Below are 25,907 nucleotides of genomic sequence, written 5' to 3'. Positions count from 1 at the left end.
GAGCAGGCTCGAAGGGCCGAATGGCCCTACTCCTGCCCCTGTGTTCTTGTACACAGCAGGATCCCATTTGTATCTCCCAGCTGGTGAGGTTGGGGAAAGCGGGGGAACCGGGTTAACAGGTCCTGGGTTCAGTTCCCCAGACCGTGCTGGGTTTTAGTCAGACGATCGCGAGGCAGGGCAAAGAAAATCCTGCAGCCAGCCAGGTCCACAACTCTGACCGGAATTGCCAAAGGAAGATCAGTCAGCTCAATATTGAAGTGTGGCTGACTGATTCCAATAGGCTTTATTAAAGGGTGATTACCAGGAAGCTGGAGGAGGGGAGGGGGACTGAGACCAGAGAGGGCACTGAGACCAGGGAGGGCACTGAGACCAGAGAGGGCACTGAGACCAGAGAGGGCACTGAGACCAGAGAGGGCACTGAGACCAGGGAGGGCACTGAGACCAGAGAGGGGGACTGAGACCAGAGAGGCACTGAGACCAGAGAGGGGACTGAGACCAGAGAGGGGACTGAGACCAGAGAGGGCACTGAGACCAGAGAGGGGACTGAGACCAGGGAGGGGACTGAGACCAGAGAGGGCACTGAGAACAGAGAGGGCACTGAGACCAGGGAGGGCACTGAGACCAGAGAGGGCACTGAGACCAGAGAGGACACTGAGACCAGAGAGGGCACTGAGACCAGGGATGGGACTGAGACCAGGGAGGGCACTGAGACCAGAGAGGGCACTGAGACCAGAGAGGGCACTGAGACCAGGGAGGGCACTGAGACCAGAGAGGGCACTGAGACCAGGGATGGGACTGAGACCAGGGAGGGCACTGAGACCAGAGAGGGCACTGAGACCAGGGAGGGCACTGAGACCAGAGAGGGCACTGAGACCAGGGATGGGTCTGAGACCAGGGAGGGCACTGAGACCTGAGAGGGGACTGAGACCAGAGAGGGGACTGAGACCAGAGAGGGCACTGAGACCAGAGAGGGCACTGAGACCAGAGAGGGCACTGAGACCAGAGAGGGGACTGAGACCAGAGAGGGGACTGAGACCAGAGAGGGCACTGAGACCAGAGAGGGCACTGAGACCAGAGAGGGCACTGAGACCAGAGAGGGCACTCAGACCAGGGAGGGCACTCAGACCAGAGAGGGCACTGAGACCAGAGAGGGCACTGAGACCAGAGAGGGCACTGAGACCAGAGAGGGCACTGAGACCAGAGAGGGCACTGAGACCAGGGAGGGCACTCAGACCAGAGAGGGCACTGAGACCAGAGAGGGCACTGAGACCAGAGAGGGCACTGAGACCAGGGATGGCACTGAGACCTGAGAGGGCACTGAGACCAGAGAGGGCACTGAGACCTGAGAGGGGCACTGAGACCAGAGAGGGCACTGAGACCAGAGAGGGCACTGAGACCAGAGAGGGCACTGAGACCAGAGAGGGCACAGAGACCAGAGAGGGCACTGAGACCAGGGAGGGCACTGAGACCAGGGAGGGCACTGAGACCTGAGAGGGCACTGAGACCAGGGAGGGCACTGAGACCAGGGAGGGCACTGAGACCAGAGAGGGCACTGAGACCAGAGAGGGCACTGAGACCAGAGAGGGCACTGAGACCAGAGAGGGCACTGAGACCAGAGAGGGGACTGAGACCAGAGAGGGCACTGAGACCAGAGAGGGCACTGAGACCAGGGAGGGCACTGAGACCAGAGAGGGCACTGAGACCTGAGAGGGCACTGAGACCTGAGAGGGCACTGAGACCAGGGAGGGCACTGAGACCAGGGAGGGCACTGAGACCAGAGAGGGCACTGAGACCTGAGAGGGCACTGAGACCAGGGAGGGCACTGAGACCAGGGAGGGCACTGAGACCAGGGAGGGCACTGAGACCAGAGAGGGCACTGAGACCAGGGAGGGCACTGAGACCAGAGAGGGCACTGAGACCTGAGAGGGCACTGAGACCTGAGAGGGCACTGAGACCAGGGAGGGCACTGAGACCAGGGAGGGCACTGAGACCAGGGAGGGCACTGAGACCAGGGAGGGCACTGAGACCAGAGAGGGCACTGAGACCAGGGAGGGCACTGAGACCAGAGAGGGCACTGAGACCAGAGAGGGCACTGAGACCAGAGAGGGCACTGAGACCAGGGAGGGGACTGAGACCAGAGAGGGGACTGAGACCAGAGAGGGCACTGAGACCTGAGAGGGCACTGAGACCAGAGAGGGCACTGAGACCAGAGAGGGCACTGAGACCAGGGAGGGCACTGAGACCAGAGAGGGCACTGAGACCAGAGAGGGCACTGAGACCAGAGAGGGCACTGAGACCAGGGAGGGCACTGAGACCAGAGAGGGCACTGAGACCAGAGAGGGCACTGAGACCAGAGAGGGAACTGAGACCAGAGAGGGCACTGAGACCAGGGAGGGGACTGAGACCAGAGAGGGCACTGAGACCAGGGAGGGCACTGAGACCAGAGAGGGCACTGAGACCAGAGAGGGGACTGAGACCAGAGAGGGCACTGAGACCAGAGAGGGGACTGAGACCAGGGAGGGGACTGAGACCAGAGAGGGCACAGAGACCAGAGAGGGCACTGAGACCAGGGAGGGCACTGAGACCAGAGAGGGCACTGAGACCAGAGAGGGCACTGAGACCTGAGAGGGCACTGAGACCTGAGAGGGCACTGAGACCAGGGAGGGCACTGAGACCAGGGAGGGCACTGAGACCAGGGAGGGCACTGAGACCAGAGAGGGCACTGAGACCAGGGAGGGCACTGAGACCAGAGAGGGCACTGAGACCAGGGAAGGCACTGAGACCAGAGAGGGCACTGAGACCAGAGAGGGCACTGAGACCAGAGAGGGCACTGAGACCAGGGAGGGGACTGAGACCAGAGAGGGGACTGAGACCAGAGAGGGCACTGAGACCAGGGAGGGCACTGAGACCAGAGAGGGCACTGAGACCAGAGAGGGCACTGAGACCAGGGAGGGCACTGAGACCAGGGAGGGCACTGAGACCAGGGAGGGCACTGAGACCAGGGAGGGCACTGAGACCAGAGAGGGCACTGAGACCAGAGAGGGCACTGAGACCAGGGAGGGGACTGAGACCAGAGAGGGCACTGAGACCAGAGAGGGCACTGAGACCAGAGAGGGCACTGAGACCAGAGAGGGGACTGAGACCAGAGAGGGACTGAGACCAGAGAGGGCACTGAGACCAGAGAGGGCACTGAGACCAGAGAGGGCACTGAGACCAGAGAGGGCACTGAGACCAGGGAGGGCACTGAGACCAGGGAGGGCACTGAGACCAGGGAGGGCACTCAGACCAGAGAGGGCACTCAGACCAGAGAGGGCACTGAGACCAGAGAGGGCACTGAGACCAGAGAGGGCACTGAGACCAGAGAGGGCACTGAGACCAGGGAGGGCACTGAGACCAGAGAGGGCACTGAGACCAGAGAGGGCACTGAGACCAGGGATGGCACTGAGACCTGAGAGGGCACTGAGACCAGAGAGGGCACTGAGACCTGAGAGGGGCACTGAGACCAGAGAGGGCACTGAGACCAGAGAGGGCACTGAGACCAGAGAGGGCACTGAGACCAGAGAGGGCACAGAGACCAGAGAGGGCACTGAGACCAGGGAGGGCACTGAGACCAGGGAGGGCACTGAGACCTGAGAGGGCACTGAGACCAGGGAGGGCACTGAGACCAGGGAGGGCACTGAGACCAGAGAGGGCACTGAGACCAGAGAGGGCACTGAGACCAGAGAGGGCACTGAGACCAGAGAGGGGACTGAGACCAGAGAGGGCACTGAGACCAGAGAGGGCACTGAGACCAGGGAGGGCACTGAGACCAGAGAGGGCACTGAGACCAAAGAGGGCACTGAGACCTGAGAGGGCACTGAGACCAGGGAGGGCACTGAGACCAGGGAGGGCACTGAGACCAGAGAGGGCACTGAGACCTGAGAGGGCACTGAGACCAGGGAGGGCACTGAGACCAGGGAGGGCACTGAGACCAGGGAGGGCACTGAGACCAGAGAGGGCACTGAGACCAGGGAGGGCACTGAGACCAGAGAGGGCACTGAGACCTGAGAGGGCACTGAGACCTGAGAGGGCACTGAGACCAGGGAGGGCACTGAGACCAGGGAGGGCACTGAGACCAGGGAGGGCACTGAGACCAGAGAGGGCACTGAGACCAGGGAGGGCACTGAGACCAGAGAGGGCACTGAGACCAGGGAGGGCACTGAGACCAGAGAGGGCACTGAGACCAGAGAGGGCACTGAGACCAGAGAGGGCACTGAGACCAGGGAGGGGACTGAGACCAGAGAGGGGACTGAGACCAGAGAGGGCACTGAGACCTGAGAGGGCACTGAGACCAGAGAGGGCACTGAGACCAGAGAGGGCACTGAGACCAGGGAGGGCACTGAGACCAGAGAGGGCACTGAGACCAGAGAGGGCACTGAGACCAGAGAGGGCACTGAGACCAGGGAGGGCACTGAGACCAGAGAGGGCACTGAGACCAGAGAGGGCACTGAGACCAGAGAGGGCACTGAGACCAGAGAGGGCACTGAGACCAGAGAGGGAACTGAGACCAGAGAGGGCACTGAGACCAGGGAGGGGACTGAGACCAGAGAGGGCACTGAGACCAGGGAGGGCACTGAGACCAGAGAGGGCACTGAGACCAGAGAGGGGACTGAGACCAGAGAGGGCACTGAGACCAGAGAGGGGACTGAGACCAGGGAGGGGACTGAGACCAGAGAGGGCACTGAGACCAGAGAGGGCACTGAGACCAGGGAGGGCACTGAGACCAGAGAGGGCACTGAGACCAGAGAGGGCACTGAGACCTGAGAGGGCACTGAGACCTGAGAGGGCACTGAGACCAGGGAGGGCACTGAGACCAGGGAGGGCACTGAGACCAGGGAGGGCACTGAGACCTGAGAGGGCACTGAGACCAGGGAGGGCACTGAGACCAGAGAGGGCACTGAGACCAGAGAGGGCACTGAGACCAGAGAGGGCACTGAGACCAGGGAGGGGACTGAGACCAGAGAGGGGACTGAGACCAGAGAGGGCACTGAGACCAGGGAGGGCACTGAGACCAGAGAGGGCACTGAGACCAGAGAGGGCACTGAGACCAGGGAGGGCACTGAGACCAGGGAGGGCACTGAGACCAGGGAGGGCAATGAGACCAGGGAGGGCACTGAGACCAGAGAGGGCACTGAGACCAGAGAGGGCACTGAGACCAGGGAGGGGACTGAGACCAGAGAGGGCACTGAGACCAGAGAGGGCACTGAGACCAGAGAGGGCACTGAGACCAGGGAGGGGACTGAGACCAGAGAGGGCACTGAGACCAGAGAGGGCACTGAGACCAGGGAGGGCACTGAGACCAGGGAGGGGACTGAGACCAGAGAGGGCACTGAGACCAGAGAGGGCACTGAGACCAGAGAGGGCACTGAGACCAGAGAGGGCACTGAGACCAGAGAGGGCACTGAGACCAGAGAGGGAACTGAGACCAGAGAGGGCACTGAGACCAGGGAGGGGACTGAGACCAGAGAGGGCACTGAGACCAGAGAGGGCACTGAGACCAGGGAGGGGACTGAGAAAAGAGAGGGCACTGAGACCAGAGAGGGCACTGAGACCAGAGAGGGCACTGAGACCAGAGAGGGAACTGAGACCAGAGAGGGCACTGAGACCAGGGAGGGGACTGAGACCAGAGAGGGCACTGAGACCAGAGAGGGCACTGAGACCAGAGAGGGCACTGAGACCAGAGAGGGAACTGAGACCAGAGAGGGCACTGAGACCAGGGAGGGCACTGAGACCAGAGAGGGCACTGAGACCAGGGATGGGACTGAGACCAGGGAGGGCACTGAGACCAGAGAGGGCACTGAGACCAGGGAGGGCACTGAGACCAGAGAGGGCACTGAGACCAGGGATGGGTCTGAGACCAGGGAGGGCACTGAGACCTGAGAGGGGACTGAGACCAGAGAGGGGACTGAGACCAGAGAGGGCACTGAGACCAGAGAGGGCACTGAGACCAGAGAGGGCACTGAGACCAGAGAGGGGACTGAGACCAGAGAGGGGACTGAGACCAGAGAGGGCACTGAGACCAGAGAGGGCACTGAGACCAGAGAGGGCACTGAGACCAGAGAGGGCACTGAGACCAGGGAGGGCACTCAGACCAGAGAGGGCACTCAGACCAGAGAGGGCACTGAGACCAGAGAGGGCACTGAGACCAGAGAGGGCACTGAGACCAGGGAGGGCACTCAGACCAGAGAGGGCACTGAGACCAGAGAGGGCACTGAGACCAGAGAGGGCACTGAGACCAGGGATGGCACTGAGACCTGAGAGGGCACTGAGACCAGAGAGGGCACTGAGACCTGAGAGGGGCACTGAGACCAGAGAGGGCACTGAGACCAGAGAGGGCACTGAGACCAGAGAGGGCACTGAGACCAGAGAGGGCACAGAGACCAGAGAGGGCACTGAGACCAGGGAGGGCACTGAGACCAGGGAGGGCACTGAGACCTGAGAGGGCACTGAGACCAGGGAGGGCACTGAGACCAGGGAGGGCACTGAGACCAGAGAGGGCACTGAGACCAGAGAGGGCACTGAGACCAGAGAGGGCACTGAGACCAGAGAGGGGACTGAGACCAGAGAGGGCACTGAGACTAGAGAGGGCACTGAGACCAGGGAGGGCACTGAGACCAGAGAGGGCACTGAGACCAGAGAGGGCACTGAGACCTGAGAGGGCACTGAGATCAGGGAGGGCACTGAGACCAGGGAGGGCACTGAGACCAGGGAGGGCACTGAGACCAGAGAGGGCACTGAGACCAGGGAGGGCACTGAGACCAGAGAGGGCACTGAGACCTGAGAGGGCACTGAGACCTGAGAGGGCACTGAGACCAGGGAGGGCACTGAGACCAGGGAGGGCACTGAGACCAGGGAGGGCACTGAGACCAGAGAGGGCACTGAGACCAGGGAGGGCACTGAGACCAGAGAGGGCACTGAGACCAGGGAGGGCACTGAGACCAGAGAGGGCACTGAGACCAGAGAGGGCACTGAGACCAGAGAGGGCACTGAGACCAGGGAGGGGACTGAGACCAGAGAGGGGACTGAGACCAGAGAGGGCACTGAGACCTGAGAGGGCACTGAGACCAGAGAGGGCACTGAGACCAGAGAGGGCACTGAGACCAGGGAGGGCACTGAGACCAGAGAGGGCACTGAGACCAGAGAGGGCACTGAGACCAGAGAGGGCACTGAGACCAGGGAGGGCACTGAGACCAGAGAGGGCACTGAGACCAGAGAGGGCACTGAGACCAGAGAGGGAACTGAGACCAGAGAGGGCACTGAGACCAGGGAGGGGACTGAGACCAGAGAGGGCACTGAGACCAGGGAGGGCACTGAGACCAGAGAGGGCACTGAGACCAGAGAGGGGACTGAGACCAGAGAGGGCACTGAGACCAGAGAGGGGACTGAGACCAGGGAGGGGACTGAGACCAGAGAGGGCACTGAGACCAGAGAGGGCACTGAGACCAGGGAGGGCACTGAGACCAGAGAGGGCACTGAGACCAGAGAGGGCACTGAGACCTGAGAGGGCACTGAGACCTGAGAGGGCACTGAGACCAGGGAGGGCACTGAGACCAGGGAGGGCACTGAGACCAGGGAGGGCACTGAGACCAGAGAGGGCACTGAGACCAGGGAGGGCACTGAGACCAGAGAGGGCACTGAGACCAGGGAGGGCACTGAGACCAGAGAGGGCACTGAGACCAGAGAGGGCACTGAGACCAGAGAGGGCACTGAGACCAGGGAGGGGACTGAGACCAGAGAGGGCACTGAGACCAGAGAGGGCACTGAGACCAGGGAGGGCACTGAGACCAGAGAGGGCACTGAGACCAGAGAGGGCACTGAGACCAGGGAGGGCACTGAGACCAGGGAGGGCACTGAGACCAGGGAGGGCACTGAGACCAGGGAGGGCACTGAGACCAGGGAGGGCACTGAGACCAGAGAGGGCACTGAGACCTGAGAGGGCACTGAGACCTGAGAGGGCACTGAGACCAGGGAGGGCACTGAGACCAGGGAGGGCACTGAGACCAGGGAGGGCACTGAGACCAGAGAGGGCACTGAGACCAGGGAGGGCACTGAGACCAGAGAGGGCACTGAGACCAGGGAGGGCACTGAGACCAGAGAGGGCACTGAGACCAGAGAGGGCACTGAGACCAGAGAGGGCACTGAGACCAGGGAGGGGACTGAGACCAGAGAGGGGACTGAGACCAGAGAGGGCACTGAGACCTGAGAGGGCACTGAGACCAGAGAGGGCACTGAGACCAGAGAGGGCACTGAGACCAGGGAGGGCACTGAGACCAGAGAGGGCACTGAGACCAGAGAGGGCACTGAGACCAGAGAGGGCACTGAGACCAGGGAGGGCACTGAGACCAGAGAGGGCACTGAGACCAGAGAGGGCACTGAGACCAGAGAGGGAACTGAGACCAGAGAGGGCACTGAGACCAGGGAGGGGACTGAGACCAGAGAGGGCACTGAGACCAGGGAGGGCACTGAGACCAGAGAGGGCACTGAGACCAGAGAGGGGACTGAGACCAGAGAGGGCACTGAGACCAGAGAGGGGACTGAGACCAGGGAGGGGACTGAGACCAGAGAGGGCACAGAGACCAGGGAGGGCACTGAGACCAGGGAGGGCACTGAGACCAGAGAGGGCACTGAGACCAGAGAGGGCACTGAGACCTGAGAGGGCACTGAGACCTGAGAGGGCACTGAGACCAGGGAGGGCACTGAGACCAGGGAGGGCACTGAGACCAGGGAGGGCACTGAGACCAGAGAGGGCACTGAGACCAGGGAGGGCACTGAGACCAGAGAGGGCACTGAGACCAGGGAAGGCACTGAGACCAGAGAGGGCACTGAGACCAGAGAGGGCACTGAGACCAGAGAGGGCACTGAGACCAGGGAGGGGACTGAGACCAGAGAGGGGACTGAGACCAGAGAGGGCACTGAGACCAGGGAGGGCACTGAGACCAGAGAGGGCACTGAGACCAGAGAGGGCACTGAGACCAGGGAGGGCACTGAGACCAGGGAGGGCACTGAGACCAGGGAGGGCACTGAGACCAGGGAGGGCACTGAGACCAGAGAGGGCACTGAGACCAGAGAGGGCACTGAGACCAGGGAGGGGACTGAGACCAGAGAGGGCACTGAGACCAGAGAGGGCACTGAGACCAGAGAGGGCACTGAGACCAGAGAGGGGACTGAGACCAGAGAGGGGACTGAGACCAGAGAGGGCACTGAGACCAGAGAGGGCACTGAGACCAGAGAGGGCACTGAGACCAGAGAGGGCACTGAGACCAGGGAGGGCACTGAGACCAGGGAGGGCACTGAGACCAGGGAGGGCACTCAGACCAGAGAGGGCACTCAGACCAGAGAGGGCACTGAGACCAGAGAGGGCACTGAGACCAGAGAGGGCACTGAGACCAGAGAGGGCACTGAGACCAGGGAGGGCACTGAGACCAGAGAGGGCACTGAGACCAGAGAGGGCACTGAGACCAGGGATGGCACTGAGACCTGAGAGGGCACTGAGACCAGAGAGGGCACTGAGACCTGAGAGGGGCACTGAGACCAGAGAGGGCACTGAGACCAGAGAGGGCACTGAGACCAGAGAGGGCACTGAGACCAGAGAGGGCACAGAGACCAGAGAGGGCACTGAGACCAGGGAGGGCACTGAGACCAGGGAGGGCACTGAGACCTGAGAGGGCACTGAGACCAGGGAGGGCACTGAGACCAGGGAGGGCACTGAGACCAGGGAGGGCACTGAGACCAGAGAGGGCACTGAGACCAGAGAGGGCACTGAGACCAGAGAGGGCACTGAGACCAGAGAGGGGACTGAGACCAGAGAGGGCACTGAGACCAGAGAGGGCACTGAGACCAGGGAGGGCACTGAGACCAGAGAGGGCACTGAGACCAAAGAGGGCACTGAGACCTGAGAGGGCACTGAGACCAGGGAGGGCACTGAGACCAGGGAGGGCACTGAGACCAGAGAGGGCACTGAGACCTGAGAGGGCACTGAGACCAGGGAGGGCACTGAGACCAGGGAGGGCACTGAGACCAGGGAGGGCACTGAGACCAGAGAGGGCACTGAGACCAGGGAGGGCACTGAGACCAGAGAGGGCACTGAGACCTGAGAGGGCACTGAGACCTGAGATGGCACTGAGACCAGGGAGGGCACTGAGACCAGGGAGGGCACTGAGACCAGGGAGGGCACTGAGACCAGAGAGGGCACTGAGACCAGGGAGGGCACTGAGACCAGAGAGGGCACTGAGACCGGGGAGGGCACTGAGACCAGAGAGGGCACTGAGACCAGAGAGGGCACTGAGACCAGAGAGGGCACTGAGACCAGGGAGGGGACTGAGACCAGAGAGGGGACTGAGACCAGAGAGGGCACTGAGACCTGAGAGGGCACTGAGACCAGAGAGGGCACTGAGACCAGAGAGGGCACTGAGACCAGGGAGGGCACTGAGACCAGAGAGGGCACTGAGACCAGAGAGGGCACTGAGACCAGAGAGGGCACTGAGACCAGGGAGGGCACTGAGACCAGAGAGGGCACTGAGACCAGAGAGGGCACTGAGACCAGAGAGGGCACTGAGACCAGAGAGGGCACTGAGACCAGAGAGGGAACTGAGACCAGAGAGGGCACTGAGACCAGGGAGGGGACTGAGACCAGAGAGGGCACTGAGACCAGGGAGGGCACTGAGACCAGAGAGGGCACTGAGACCAGAGAGGGGACTGAGACCAGAGAGGGCACTGAGACCAGAGAGGGGACTGAGACCAGGGAGGGGACTGAGACCAGAGAGGGCACTGAGACCAGAGAGGGCACTGAGACCAGGGAGGGCACTGAGACCAGAGAGGGCACTGAGACCAGAGAGGGCACTGAGACCTGAGAGGGCACTGAGACCTGAGAGGGCACTGAGACCAGGCAGGGCACTGAGACCAGGGAGGGCACTGAGACCAGGGAGGGCACTGAGACCTGAGAGGGCACTGAGACCAGGGAGGGCACTGAGACCAGAGAGGGCACTGAGACCAGAGAGGGCACTGAGACCAGAGAGGGCACTGAGACCAGGGAGGGGACTGAGACCAGAGAGGGGACTGAGACCAGAGAGGGCACTGAGACCAGGGAGGGCACTGAGACCAGAGAGGGCACTGAGACCAGAGAGGGCACTGAGACCAGGGAGGGCACTGAGACCAGGGAGGGCACTGAGACCAGGGAGGGCACTGAGACCAGGGAGGGCACTGAGACCAGAGAGGGCACTGAGACCAGAGAGGGCACTGAGACCAGGGAGGGGACTGAGACCAGAGAGGGCACTGAGACCAGAGAGGGCACTGAGACCAGAGAGGGCACTGAGACCAGGGAGGGGACTGAGACCAGAGAGGGCACTGAGACCAGAGAGGGCACTGAGACCAGGGAGGGCACTGAGACCAGGGAGGGGACTGAGACCAGAGAGGGCACTGAGACCAGAGAGGGCACTGAGACCAGAGAGGGCACTGAGACCAGAGAGGGCACTGAGACCAGAGAGGGAACTGAGACCAGAGAGGGCACTGAGACCAGGGAGGGGACTGAGACCAGAGAGGGCACTGAGACCAGAGAGGGCACTGAGACCAGGGAGGGGACTGAGACCAGAGAGGGCACTGAGACCAGAGAGGGCACTGAGACCAGAGAGGGCACTGAGACCAGAGAGGGAACTGAGACCAGAGAGGGCACTGAGACCAGGGAGGGGACTGAGACCAGAGAGGGCACTGAGACCAGAGAGGGCACTGAGACCAGAGAGGGCACTGAGACCAGAGAGGGAACTGAGACCAGAGAGGGCACTGAGACCAGGGAGGGCACTGAGACCAGAGAGGGCACTGAGACCAGGGATGGGACTGAGACCAGGGAGGGCACTGAGACCAGAGAGGGCACTGAGACCAGGGAGGGCACTGAGACCAGAGAGGGCACTGAGACCAGGGATGGGTCTGAGACCAGGGAGGGCACTGAGACCTGAGAGGGGACTGAGACCAGAGAGGGGACTGAGACCAGAGAGGGCACTGAGACCAGAGAGGGCACTGAGACCAGAGAGGGCACTGAGACCAGAGAGGGGACTGAGACCAGAGAGGGGACTGAGACCAGAGAGGGCACTGAGACCAGAGAGGGCACTGAGACCAGAGAGGGCACTGAGACCAGGGAGGGCACTCAGACCAGAGAGGGCACTCAGACCAGAGAGGGCACTGAGACCAGAGAGGGCACTGAGACCAGAGAGGGCACTGAGACCAGAGAGGGCACTGAGACCAGAGAGGGCACTGAGACCAGAGAGGGCACAGAGACCAGAGAGGGCACTGAGACCAGGGAGGGCACTGAGACCAGGGAGGGCACTGAGACCTGAGAGGGCACTGAGACCAGGGAGGGCACTGAGACCAGGGAGGGCACTGAGACCAGAGAGGGCACTGAGACCAGAGAGGGCACTGAGACCAGAGAGGGCACTGAGACCAGAGAGGGGACTGAGACCAGAGAGGGCACTGAGACCAGAGAGGGCACTGAGACCAGGGAGGGCACTGAGACCAGAGAGGGCACTGAGACCAAAGAGGGCACTGAGACCTGAGAGGGCACTGAGACCAGGGAGGGCACTGAGACCAGGGAGGGCACTGAGACCAGAGAGGGCACTGAGACCTGAGAGGGCACTGAGACCAGGGAGGGCACTGAGACCAGGGAGGGCACTGAGACCAGGGAGGGCACTGAGACCAGAGAGGGCACTGAGACCAGGGAGGGCACTGAGACCAGAGAGGGCACTGAGACCTGAGAGGGCACTGAGACCTGAGAGGGCACTGAGACCAGGGAGGGCACTGAGACCAGGGAGGGCACTGAGACCAGGGAGGGCACTGAGACCAGAGAGGGCACTGAGACCAGGGAGGGCACTGAGACCAGAGAGGGCACTGAGACCGGGGAGGGCACTGAGACCAGAGAGGGCACTGAGACCAGAGAGGGCACTGAGACCAGAGAGGGCACTGAGACCAGAGAGGGCACTGAGACCAGGGAGGGCACTGAGACCAGAGAGGGCACTGAGACCAGAGAGGGCACTGAGACCAGAGAGGGCACTGAGACCAGAGAGGGCACTGAGACCAGAGAGGGAACTGAGACCAGAGAGGGCACTGAGACCAGGGAGGGGACTGAGACCAGAGAGGGCACTGAGACCAGGGAGGGCACTGAGACCAGAGAGGGCACTGAGACCAGAGAGGGGACTGAGACCAGAGAGGGCACTGAGACCAGAGAGGGGACTGAGACCAGGGAGGGGACTGAGACCAGAGAGGGCACTGAGACCAGAGAGGGCACTGAGACCAGGGAGGGCACTGAGACCAGAGAGGGCACTGAGACCAGAGAGGGCACTGAGACCTGAGAGGGCACTGAGACCTGAGAGGGCACTGAGACCAGGCAGGGCACTGAGACCAGGGAGGGCACTGAGACCAGGGAGGGCACTGAGACCTGAGAGGGCACTGAGACCAGGGAGGGCACTGAGACCAGAGAGGGCACTGAGACCAGAGAGGGCACTGAGACCAGAGAGGGCACTGAGACCAGGGAGGGGACTGAGACCAGAGAGGGGACTGAGACCAGAGAGGGCACTGAGACCAGGGAGGGCACTGAGACCAGAGAGGGCACTGAGACCAGAGAGGGCACTGAGACCAGGGAGGGCACTGAGACCAGGGAGGGCACTGAGACCAGGGAGGGCACTGAGACCAGGGAGGGCACTGAGACCAGAGAGGGCACTGAGACCAGAGAGGGCACTGAGACCAGGGAGGGGACTGAGACCAGAGAGGGCACTGAGACCAGAGAGGGCACTGAGACCAGAGAGGGCACTGAGACCAGGGAGGGGACTGAGACCAGAGAGGGCACTGAGACCAGAGAGGGCACTGAGACCAGGGAGGGCACTGAGACCAGGGAGGGGACTGAGACCAGAGAGGGCACTGAGACCAGAGAGGGCACTGAGACCAGAGAGGGCACTGAGACCAGAGAGGGCACTGAGACCAGAGAGGGCACTGAGACCAGAGAGGGAACTGAGACCAGAGAGGGCACTGAGACCAGGGAGGGGACTGAGACCAGAGAGGGCACTGAGACCAGAGAGGGCACTGAGACCAGGGAGGGGACTGAGACCAGAGAGGGCACTGAGACCAGAGAGGGCACTGAGACCAGAGAGGGCACTGAGACCAGAGAGGGAACTGAGACCAGAGAGGGCACTGAGACCAGGGAGGGGACTGAGACCAGAGAGGGCACTGAGACCAGAGAGGGCACTGAGACCAGAGAGGGCACTGAGACCAGAGAGGGAACTGAGACCAGAGAGGGCACTGAGACCAGGGAGGGCACTGAGACCAGAGAGGGCACTGAGACCAGGGATGGGACTGAGACCAGGGAGGGCACTGAGACCAGAGAGGGCACTGAGACCAGGGAGGGCACTGAGACCAGAGAGGGCACTGAGACCAGGGATGGGTCTGAGACCAGGGAGGGCACTGAGACCTGAGAGGGGACTGAGACCAGAGAGGGGACTGAGACCAGAGAGGGCACTGAGACCAGAGAGGGCACTGAGACCAGAGAGGGCACTGAGACCAGAGAGGGGACTGAGACCAGAGAGGGGACTGAGACCAGAGAGGGCACTGAGACCAGAGAGGGCACTGAGACCAGAGAGGGCACTGAGACCAGAGAGGGCACTGAGACCAGGGAGGGCACTCAGACCAGAGAGGGCACTCAGACCAGAGAGGGCACTGAGACCAGAGAGGGCACTGAGACCAGAGAGGGCACTGAGACCAGGGAGGGCACTCAGACCAGAGAGGGCACTGAGACCAGAGAGGGCACTGAGACCAGAGAGGGCACTGAGACCAGGGATGGCACTGAGACCTGAGAGGGCACTGAGACCAGAGAGGGCACTGAGACCTGAGAGGGGCACTGAGACCAGAGAGGGCACTGAGACCAGAGAGGGCACTGAGACCAGAGAGGGCACTGAGACCAGAGAGGGCACAGAGACCAGAGAGGGCACTGAGACCAGGGAGGGCACTGAGACCAGGGAGGGCACTGAGACCTGAGAGGGCACTGAGACCAGGGAGGGCACTGAGACCAGGGAGGGCACTGAGACCAGAGAGGGCACTGAGACCAGAGAGGGCACTGAGACCAGAGAGGGCACTGAGACCAGAGAGGGGACTGAGACCAGAGAGGGCACTGAGACTAGAGAGGGCACTGAGACCAGGGAGGGCACTGAGACCAGAGAGGGCACTGAGACCAGAGAGGGCACTGAGACCTGAGAGGGCACTGAGATCAGGGAGGGCACTGAGACCAGGGAGGGCACTGAGACCAGGGAGGGCACTGAGACCAGAGAGGGCACTGAGACCAGGGAGGGCACTGAGACCAGAGAGGGCACTGAGACCTGAGAGGGCACTGAGACCTGAGAGGGCACTGAGACCAGGGAGGGCACTGAGACCAGGGAGGGCACTGAGACCAGGGAGGGCACTGAGACCAGAGAGGGCACTGAGACCAGGGAGGGCACTGAGACCAGAGAGGGCACTGAGACCAGGGAGGGCACTGAGACCAGAGAGGGCACTGAGACCAGAGAGGGCACTGAGACCAGAGAGGGCACTGAGACCAGGGAGGGGACTGAGACCAGAGAGGGGACTGAGACCAGAGAGGGCACTGAGACCTGAGAGGGCACTGAGACCAGAGAGGGCACTGAGACCAGAGAGGGCACTGAGACCAGGGAGGGCACTGAGACCAGAGAGGGCACTGAGACCAGAGAGGGCACTGAGACCGGAGAGGGCACTGAGACCAGGGAGGGCACTGAGACCAGAGAGGGCACTGAGACCAGAGAGGGCACTGAGACCAGCGAGGGAACTGAGACCAGAGAGGGCACTGAGACCAGGGAGGGGACTGAGACCAGAGAGGGCACTGAGACCAGGGTGGGCACTGAGACCAGAGAGGGCACTGAGACCAGAGAGGGGACTGAGACCAGAGAGGGCACTGAGACCAGAGAGGGGACTGAGACCAGGGAGGGGACTGAGACCAGAGAGGGCACTGAGACCAGAGAGGGCACTGAGACCAGGGAGGGCACTGAGACCAGAGAGGGCACTGAGACCAGAGAGGGCACTGAGACCTGAGAGGGCACTGAGACCTGAGAGGGCACTGAGACCAGGGAGGGCACTGAGACCAGGGAGGGCACTGAGACCAGGGAGGGCACTGAGACCAGGGAGGGCACTGAGACCAGAGAGGGCACTGAGACCAGGGAGGGCACTGAGACCAGAGAGGGCACTGAGACCAGGGAGGGCACTGAGACCAGAGAGGGCACTGAGACCAGAGAGGGCACTGAGACCAGAGAGGGCACTGAGACCAGGGAGGGGACTGAGACCAGAGAGGGGACTGAGACCAGAGAGGGCACTGAGACCAGGGAGGGCACTGAGACCAGAGAGGGCACTGAGACCAGAGAGGGCACTGAGACCAGGGAGGGCACTGAGACCAGGGAGGGCACTGAGACCAGGGAGGGCACTGAGACCAGGGAGGGCACTGAGACCAGGGAGGGCACTGAGACCAGAGAGGGCACTGAGACCAGAGAGGGCACTGAGACCAGGGAGGGGACTGAGACCAGAGAGGGCACTGAGACCAGAGAGGGCACTGAGACCAGAGAGGGCACTGAGACCAGAGAGGGGACTGAGACCAGAGAGGGCACTGAGACCAGAGAGGGCACTGAGACCAGAGAGGGCACTGAGACCAGGGAGGGCACTGAGACCAGGGAGGGCACTCAGACCAGAGAGGGCACTCAGACCAGAGAGGGCACTGAGACCAGAGAGGGCACTGAGACCAGAGAGGGCACTGAGACCAGAGAGGGCACTGAGACCAGGGAGGGCACTCAGACCAGAGAGGGCACTGAGACCAGAGAGGGCACTGAGACCAGAGAGGGCACTGAGACCAGGGATGGCACTGAGACCTGAGAGGGCACTGAGACCAGAGAGGGCACTGAGACCTGAGAGGGGCACTGAGACCAGAGAGGGCACTGAGACCAGAGAGGGCACTGAGACCAGAGAGGGCACTGAGACCAGAGAGGGCACAGAGACCAGAGAGGGCACTGAGACCAGGGAGGGCACTGAGACCAGGGAGGGCACTGAGACCTGAGAGGGCACTGAGACCAGGGAGGGCACTGAGACCAGGGAGGGCACTGAGACCAGAGAGGGCACTGAGACCAGAGAGGGCACTGAGACCAGAGAGGGCACTGAGACCAGAGAGGGGACTGAGACCAGAGAGGGCACTGAGACCAGAGAGGGCACTGAGACCAGGGAGGGCACTGAGACCAGAGAGGGCACTGAGACCAGAGAGGGCACTGAGACCTGAGAGGGCACTGAGACCAGGGAGGGCACTGAGACCAGGGAGGGCACTGAGACCAGAGAGGGCACTGAGACCTGAGAGGGCACTGAGACCAGGGAGGGCACTGAGACCAGGGAGGGCACTGAGACCAGGGAGGGCACTGAGACCAGAGAGGGCACTGAGACCAGGGAGGGCACTGAGACCAGAGAGGGCACTGAGACCTGAGAGGGCACTGAGACCTGAGAGGGCACTGAGACCAGGGAGGGCACTGAGACCAGGGAGGGCACTGAGACCAGGGAGGGCACTGAGACCAGAGAGGGCACTGAGACCAGGGAGGGCACTGAGACCAGAGAGGGCACTGAGACCAGGGAGGGCACTGAGACCAGAGAGGGCACTGAGACCAGAGAGGGCACTGAGACCAGAGAGGGCACTGAGACCAGGGAGGGGACTGAGACCAGAGAGGGGACTGAGACCAGAGAGGGCACTGAGACCTGAGAGGGCACTGAGACCAGAGAGGGCACTGAGACCAGAGAGGGCACTGAGACCAGGGAGGGCACTGAGACCAGAGAGGGCACTGAGACCAGAGAGGGCACTGAGACCAGAGAGGGCACTGAGACCAGGGAGGGCACTGAGACCAGAGAGGGCACTGAGACCAGAGAGGGCACTGAGACCAGAGAGGGAACTGAGACCAGAGAGGGCACTGAGACCAGGGAGGGGACTGAGACCAGAGAGGGCACTGAGACCAGGGAGGGCACTGAGACCAGAGAGGGCACTGAGACCAGAGAGGGGACTGAGACCAGAGAGGGCACTGAGACCAGAGAGGGGACTGAGACCAGGGAGGGGACTGAGACCAGAGAGGGCACTGAGACCAGAGAGGGCACTGAGACCAGGGAGGGCACTGAGACCAGAGAGGGCACTGAGACCAGAGAGGGCACTGAGACCTGAGAGGGCACTGAGACCTGAGAGGGCACTGAGACCAGGGAGGGCACTGAGACCAGGGAGGGCACTGAGACCAGGGAGGGCACTGAGACCAGAGAGGGCACTGAGACCAGGGAGGGCACTGAGACCAGAGAGGGCACTGAGACCAGGGAGGGCACTGAGACCAGAGAGGGCACTGAGACCAGAGAGGGCACTGAGACCAGAGAGGGCACTGAGACCAGGGAGGGGACTGAGACCAGAGAGGGGACTGAGACCAGAGAGGGCACTGAGACCAGGGAGGGCACTGAGACCAGAGAGGGCACTGAGACCAGAGAGGGCACTGAGACCAGGGAGGGCACTGAGACCAGGGAGGGCACTGAGACCAGGGAGGGCACTGAGACCAGAGAGGGCACTGAGACCAGAGAGGGCACTGAGACCAGGGAGGGGACTGAGACCAGAGAGGGCACTGAGACCAGAGAGGGCACTGAGACCAGAGAGGGCACTGAGACCAGGGAGGGGACTGAGACCAGAGAGGGCACTGAGACCAGAGAGGGCACTGAGACCAGGGAGGGCACTGAGACCAGGGAGGGGACTGAGACCAGAGAGGGCACTGAGACCTGAGAGGGCACTGAGACCAGAGAGGGCACTGAGACCAGAGAGGGCACTGAGACCAGAGAGGGAACTGAGACCAGAGAGGGCACTGAGACCAGGGAGGGGACTGAGACCAGAGAGGGCACTGAGACCAGAGAGGGCACTGAGACCAGGGAGGGGACTGAGACCAGAGAGGGCACTGAGACCAGAGAGGGCACTGAGACCAGAGAGGGCACTGAGACCAGAGAGGGAACTGAGACCAGAGAGGGAACTGAGACCAGAGAGGGCACTGAGACCAGGGAGGGGACTGAGACCAGAGAGGGCACTGAGACCAGAGAGGGCACTGAGACCAGAGAGGGCACTGAGACCAGAGAGGGAACTGAGACCAGAGAGGGCACTGAGACCAGGGAGGGCACTGAGACCAGAGAGGGCACTGAGACCAGAGAGGGAACTGAGACCAGAGAGGGCACTGAGACCAGGGAGGGGACTGAGACCAGAGAGGGCACTGAGACCAGAGAGGGCACTGAGACCAGAGAGGGCACTGAGACCAGAGAGGGAACTGAGACCTGGGAGGGGACTGAGACCAGGGAGGGGACTGAGACCAGGGAGGGCACTGAGACCAGAGAGGGCACTGAGACCAGAGAGGGCACTGAGACCAGAGAGGGCACTGAGACCAGAGAGGGAACTGAGACCAGGGAGGGCACTGAGACCAGAGAGGGCACTGAGACCAGAGAGGGCACTCAGACCAGAGAGGGCACTGAGACCAGAGAGGGCACTGAGACCTGAGAGGGCACTGAGACCAGGGAGGGCACTGAGACCAGGGAGGGCACTGAGACCAGAGAGGGCACTGAGACCTGAGAGGGCACTGAGACCAGGGAGGGCACTGAGACCAGGGAGGGCACTGAGACCAGGGAGGGCACTGAGACCAGAGAGGGCACTGAGACCAGGGAGGGCACTGAGACCAGAGAGGGCACTGAGACCTGAGAGGGCACTGAGACCTGAGAGGGCACTGAGACCAGGGAGGGCACTGAGACCAGGGAGGGCACTGAGACCAGGGAGGGCACTGAGACCAGAGAGGGCACTGAGACCAGGGAGGGCACTGAGACCAGAGAGGGCACTGAGACCAGGGAGGGCACTGAGACCAGAGAGGGCACTGAGACCAGAGAGGGCACTGAGACCAGAGAGGGCACTGAGACCAGGGAGGGGACTGAGACCAGAGAGGGGACTGAGACCAGAGAGGGCACTGAGACCTGAGAGGGCACTGAGACCAGAGAGGGCACTGAGACCAGAGAGGGCACTGAGACCAGGGAGGGCACTGAGACCAGAGAGGGCACTGAGACCAGAGAGGGCACTGAGACCAGAGAGGGCACTGAGACCAGGGAGGGCACTGAGACCAGAGAGGGCACTGAGACCAGAGAGGGCACTGAGACCAGAGAGGGAACTGAGACCAGAGAGGGCACTGAGACCAGGGAGGGGACTGAGACCAGAGAGGGCACTGAGACCAGGGAGGGCACTGAGACCAGAGAGGGCACTGAGACCAGAGAGGGGACTGAGACCAGAGAGGGCACTGAGACCAGAGAGGGCACTGAGACCAGAGAGGGGACTGAGACCAGGGAGGGGACTGAGACCAGAGAGGGCACTGAGACCAGAGAGGGCACTGAGACCAGGGAGGGCACTGAGACCAGAGAGGGCACTGAGACCAGAGAGGGCACTGAGACCTGAGAGGGCACTGAGACCTGAGAGGGCACTGAGACCAGGGAGGGCACTGAGACCAGGGAGGGCACTGAGACCAGGGAGGGCACTGAGACCAGAGAGGGCACTGAGACCAGGGAGGGCACTGAGACCAGAGAGGGCACTGAGACCAGGGAGGGCACTGAGACCAGAGAGGGCACTGAGACCAGAGAGGGCACTGAGACCAGAGAGGGCACTGAGACCAGGGAGGGGACTGAGACCAGAGAGGGGACTGAGACCAGAGAGGGCACTGAGACCAGGGAGGGCACTGAGACCAGAGAGGGCACTGAGACCAGAGAGGGCACTGAGACCAGGGAGGGCACTGAGACCAGGGAGGGCACTGAGACCAGGGAGGGCACTGAGACCAGAGAGGGCACTGAGACCAGAGAGGGCACTGAGACCAGGGAGGGGACTGAGACCAGAGAGGGCACTGAGACCAGAGAGGGCACTGAGACCAGAGAGGGCACTGAGACCAGGGAGGGGACTGAGACCAGAGAGGGCACTGAGACCAGAGAGGGCACTGAGACCAGGGAGGGCACTGAGACCAGGGAGGGGACTGAGACCAGAGAGGGCACTGAGACCAGAGAGGGCACTGAGACCAGAGAGGGCACTGAGACCAGAGAGGGCACTGAGACCAGAGAGGGAACTGAGACCAGAGAGGGCACTGAGACCAGGGAGGGGACTGAGACCAGAGAGGGCACTGAGACCAGAGAGGGCACTGAGACCAGGGAGGGGACTGAGACCAGAGAGGGCACTGAGACCAGAGAGGGCACTGAGACCAGAGAGGGCACTGAGACCAGAGAGGGAACTGAGACCAGAGAGGGAACTGAGACCAGAGAGGGCACTGAGACCAGGGAGGGGACTGAGACCAGAGAGGGCACTGAGACCAGAGAGGGCACTGAGACCAGAGAGGGCACTGAGACCAGAGAGGGAACTGAGACCAGAGAGGGCACTGAGACCAGGGAGGGCACTGAGACCAGAGAGGGCACTGAGACCAGAGAGGGAACTGAGACCAGAGAGGGCACTGAGACCAGGGAGGGGACTGAGACCAGAGAGGGCACTGAGACCAGAGAGGGCACTGAGACCAGAGAGGGCACTGAGACCAGAGAGGGAACTGAGACCTGGGAGGGGACTGAGACCAGGGAGGGGACTGAGACCAGGGAGGGCACTGAGACCAGAGAGGGCACTGAGACCAGAGAGGGCACTGAGACCAGAGAGGGCACTGAGACCAGAGAGGGAACTGAGACCAGGGAGGGCACTGAGACCAGAGAGGGCACTGAGACCAGAGAGGGCACTCAGACCAGAGAGGGCACTGAGACCAGAGAGGGCACTGAGACCAGAGAGGGAACTGAGACCAGGGAGGGCACTGAGACCAGGGAGGGCACTGAGACCAGGGATGGGACTGAGACCAGGGAGGGTGAACAGCAGCAGTGACACAGTCTACCCTGCGGGGGGCAGTGTCGCCACAGTTACTCATCCTCGACAGACAAGGGGCCTCTCATTTCACTGACCGCTAATCCCTGTCCCTCCGACACAGGGCGCCCTCTCACAGTGGCTGCAGGACGCCCAGCTGGCAGCTGTGCCCCAGTGGAAAGCCCCCACCCCCACACAGATGTGGGTTCAAGTCCCCTTCCAGCGACTTGGGGCTGAATTTTCACTGACTTGCCCGTGCTGAAGTAAGATTTGTCTTTGCCTGACGCCGGATGGCTCATAGAAACCAGGAGCAGGAGGAGGCCATTCGGCCCTTCGAGACTGTTTCACCATTCTGGGCGGCACACAGCGCCTGGGACCCGGGTTCGATTCCCGGCTTGGGTCACTGTCTGTGTGGAGTTTGCACGTTCTCCCCGTGTCTGCGTGGGTTTCCGCCGGGTGCTCCGGTTTCCTCACACAGACAGAAAGACGTGCTGGTTAGATGGATTGGCCGTGCTGAATAGCTCCTTAGTGTCAGGAAGATTAGCAGGGTAAATACGTGGGGCTATGGGGATAAGGCCTGGGTGATAGTTTTCAGTGCAGACTCGATGGACCGAATGGCCTCCTTCTGCACTGTAGGGATTCCATGATTCTGCCACATTCCCACTTTCTGCCCATACTCCTTAATGCCATTAAATTCTGAACGTTTTCGATCTCTTTCTAGAGTATATTCAGTGGCTTGGCCTTCATGGCTTTCTTTGGTTGAGAATTCCACAGGTTCATCCCCCTCTGAGGGAATCTTTACCGCACAGGAAGTGGCCAGTCAGCCCATCGAGTCTGTACCAGCTCACTGGAAGAGCATTCTGCCTAGTCATAAGAACATAAGAACATAAGAAATAGGAGCAGGAGTAGGCCATCTAGCCCCTCGAGTCTGCCCCGCCAGATCATGGCTGATCTGATAGGGGTTTAGTTCCACTTACCCGCCCGCTCCCCATAACCCTTAATTCCCTTATTGATCAGAAATCTATCTATCTGTGACTTAAACATATTTAACGAGGTAGCCTCCACTGCTTCAATGGGCAGAGAATTCCAGAGATTCACTACCCTCTGAGAGAAGAAGTTCCTCCTCAACTCTGTCCTAAACTGACTCCCCCTTATTTTGAGGCTGTGAACTCTAGTTCTTGTTTCCTTTCTAAGTGGAAAGAATCTCTCTGCCTCTACCCTGTCGAGCCCCTTCATTATCTTATATATCTCTATAAGATCTCCCCTCAGCCTTCTAAATTCCAATGAGTACAGGCCCAATCTACTCAATCTCTCCTCATAAGCTACACCCCTCATCTCCGGTATCAACCTGGTGAACCTTCTCTGCACTCCCTCCAAGGCCAATACATCCTTCCGCAAATAAGGGGACCAAAATTGTACACAGTACTCTAGTTGTGGCCTCACCAGTACCTTGTACAATTGCAGCAAGACCTCCCTGCTTTTATACCCCATCCCCTTCGCGATAAAGGCCAACATTCCATTTGCCTTCTTGATTACCTGCTGCAGCTGCAAACTGAGTTTTTGCGATTCATGCACAAGGACCCCCAGGTCCCTCTGCACAGTAGCATGTTGTAATTGTTGTAGTCCCACTCTCCGCCTTGTCCCCATAACCTTGCACATTCTTCCTTTGCAAATAACAATCCAATTGCCTTTCGAATATCACGATGGAACCTTCCTCCAACACCCTCTCAGGAAGTTCGTTCCAGACTCCAACCACCCTCTGGGTGAAAAAAATAATCCTCTGTGGTCGCATGAAGAATAACAACAGGAATATTAGCTGTAAGAGCAATTGTGACAATGCGAGTCAAGCATGCTGGGAACTTTGGTCAAGTTCTAATTAAACAGAAGATGCTAGTTAGAAGCTGCTGCAAGTCGTGACCTGTCCTGTGGGCTGTGACCTGACACTTCCTGTGCTGACCAAATAAGGGTAGTTGTTCGGTTTGTGCTAAACTCCGTGGCACCGAGGTTTCCCGCCATATCCATGTGTGGTTGAGGCTGTGATTAACGTGCAGTTTGGGATAAACATTATGGCGTCATTTACGTGTAACTCCATTGGCTGTGATCGAACATTGTGATCGATTTCAGGCGATATCATTGGCTGAGTGCTGGAGAACTTTCTGGAAGGTTGGGAACGTTTGGGGATAAAGAGGTGTAGTTTCTGCCTTTGTCTCCAGCCACAACCCGAGACCCGCCAAAGAAGACAAAGAACCACGAGGGAAGATGTACATCGGGAGTTCGCTCAAACCGGGATACTATTTGTTTTCAGTAAAAAGTTTAGAGTTAGAGAGTTGAAGTGAAATGAGTTAGTGTTGCAACTGATGTGAATTTGGAGTTTGGTACCAAAGTGTTGAATAAAGCGAAGGTTTTGTTTAAGTGAATTTGAGTCATAGAATTGACAGTGCAGAAGGAGGCCATTTGGCCCATCGAGCCTGCACTGACCACAATCCTACCAGGTCCTATCCCCATAACCCCACATATTTACATTCCCAGTCCCCCTGACTTTAAGGGGCAATTTAGCATAACCAATCAACCTAACCCGCACATCTTTGGAGTGTGGGAGGAAACCGGAGCACCCAGAGGAAACCCACGCAGACACGGGGAGAACATGCAGACGCCACACAGACAGTGACCCAAGTCAAGGATTGACCCTGGGTCCCTGGCGCTGTGAGGCAGCAGTGCCAACCACCGTGCCACCGTGCTGAACTGGGGGTGGACAATAAATGCTGGCCACCCAGCAACGTCCATGTCCCACAAATGAACAAATAAAGTAAGGAGAACAAAACTGTACAGAGTGCTCCAGGCGAGGCCTCAACAATGCAGCTGTAGCAAAACTTCCCGACTTTCATACTCCATCCTCCTTTGCAAGAAAGGTTCCATTTGCTTTCCTAATCGCTTTGAATTCAATAAAAATCTGGAATGACAAAGTCTCGTGATGACTGCAAAACTGTTATTTTGGATAAGTCCATGGATGGGAAAAGATTAGAGGGATTTTGTGGGCGGCACGGTGGCACAGTGGTTAGCACTGCTGCCTCACAGCGCCAGGGACCCGGGTTCGATTCCGGCCTCGGGTCACTGTCTGCGTGGAGTTTGCACGTTCTCCCCGTGTCTGCGTGGGTTTCCTCCGGGTGCTCCGGTTTCTTCCCACAGTCCAAAGATGTCCAAAGGTCCGGTGGATTGGTAATAGTAAAGTGCTCTTTCGTGTCAGGGGGATTCGCAGGGTAAAAATTGTGGCGTTACGGGGATAGGGGCTTGAGTGGGATTGTTGTCGGTGCAGGCTCGATGGGCTGAATGGCCTCCTTCTGCACTGTAGGGATTCTATGATTCTATATGAGTTGCCGGAGGAAGTAGCTGAGGGTGGGGACATTGACAACATTTAAAAGGCATTTGGACAGATAGGAAAGGTTTAAAGGGAAATGGGCCAAATGCAGGCAAATGGGGTCAGCGTAGATGGGCTTTTTGGTCGGCTTGGAGCAATTTGGGCCGAAGGGCCTGTCTCCATGCTGTACATTCTGTGGTTCTACAATACAGATCAAATGCGGGCAATTGGGAGCAGCTGGGAGGGTGGTATGGACTGGATGGGCCACAGCATCTGTTTTTTATGACCCTATGGCTCGCTGTACCTGCATGATGGCTGCCCTGCCGAGGATTAATGACGAGTTACTGCTCCCTCGACCCAGTGCAAGTGCAGACAGGCACAGGGACAAGAGGAGTTTGGCACAGCACAGCTCGGCCCCTTGGCGAGGCTGGGTGCACTTTCCAATGTGTGCCCGAGGGTGGCAGTGTGATACAGTGAGTGGGAGCTGAGCTCAGCCTTGCCAATCCCACTGACAGACAGGCAGCTGTTAATCCGCACTGACCCCAGGATCCACACTCGGTTCACTCACATCCCGCCGCTCTGAGATTAGCA

The 25,907-nt window shown here is 60.7% G+C and overlaps 1 protein-coding gene across 1 annotated transcript in view; it reads right to left on the bottom strand.

Annotated features, from left to right (window-relative positions):
- The window catches only part of LOC144497667 (uncharacterized), a 129,009-nt gene extending 103,346 nt beyond the window's left edge, over window positions 1-25,663 (bottom strand). Inside the window, 1 exon segment of the mRNA XM_078219109.1 lies at window positions 25,621-25,663. The gene's annotated coding sequence lies outside the window, so the exon portion shown is untranslated.
- Window positions 25,664-25,907: the final 244 nt, after the last annotated feature.

The sequence above is a fragment of the Mustelus asterias genome, chromosome 8, assembly GCF_964213995.1.
Source record: "Mustelus asterias chromosome 8, sMusAst1.hap1.1, whole genome shotgun sequence".
Taxonomy (NCBI): Eukaryota; Metazoa; Chordata; class Chondrichthyes; order Carcharhiniformes; family Triakidae; genus Mustelus; species Mustelus asterias.
This window is presented reverse-complemented; position numbering and strand designations above follow the sequence as displayed.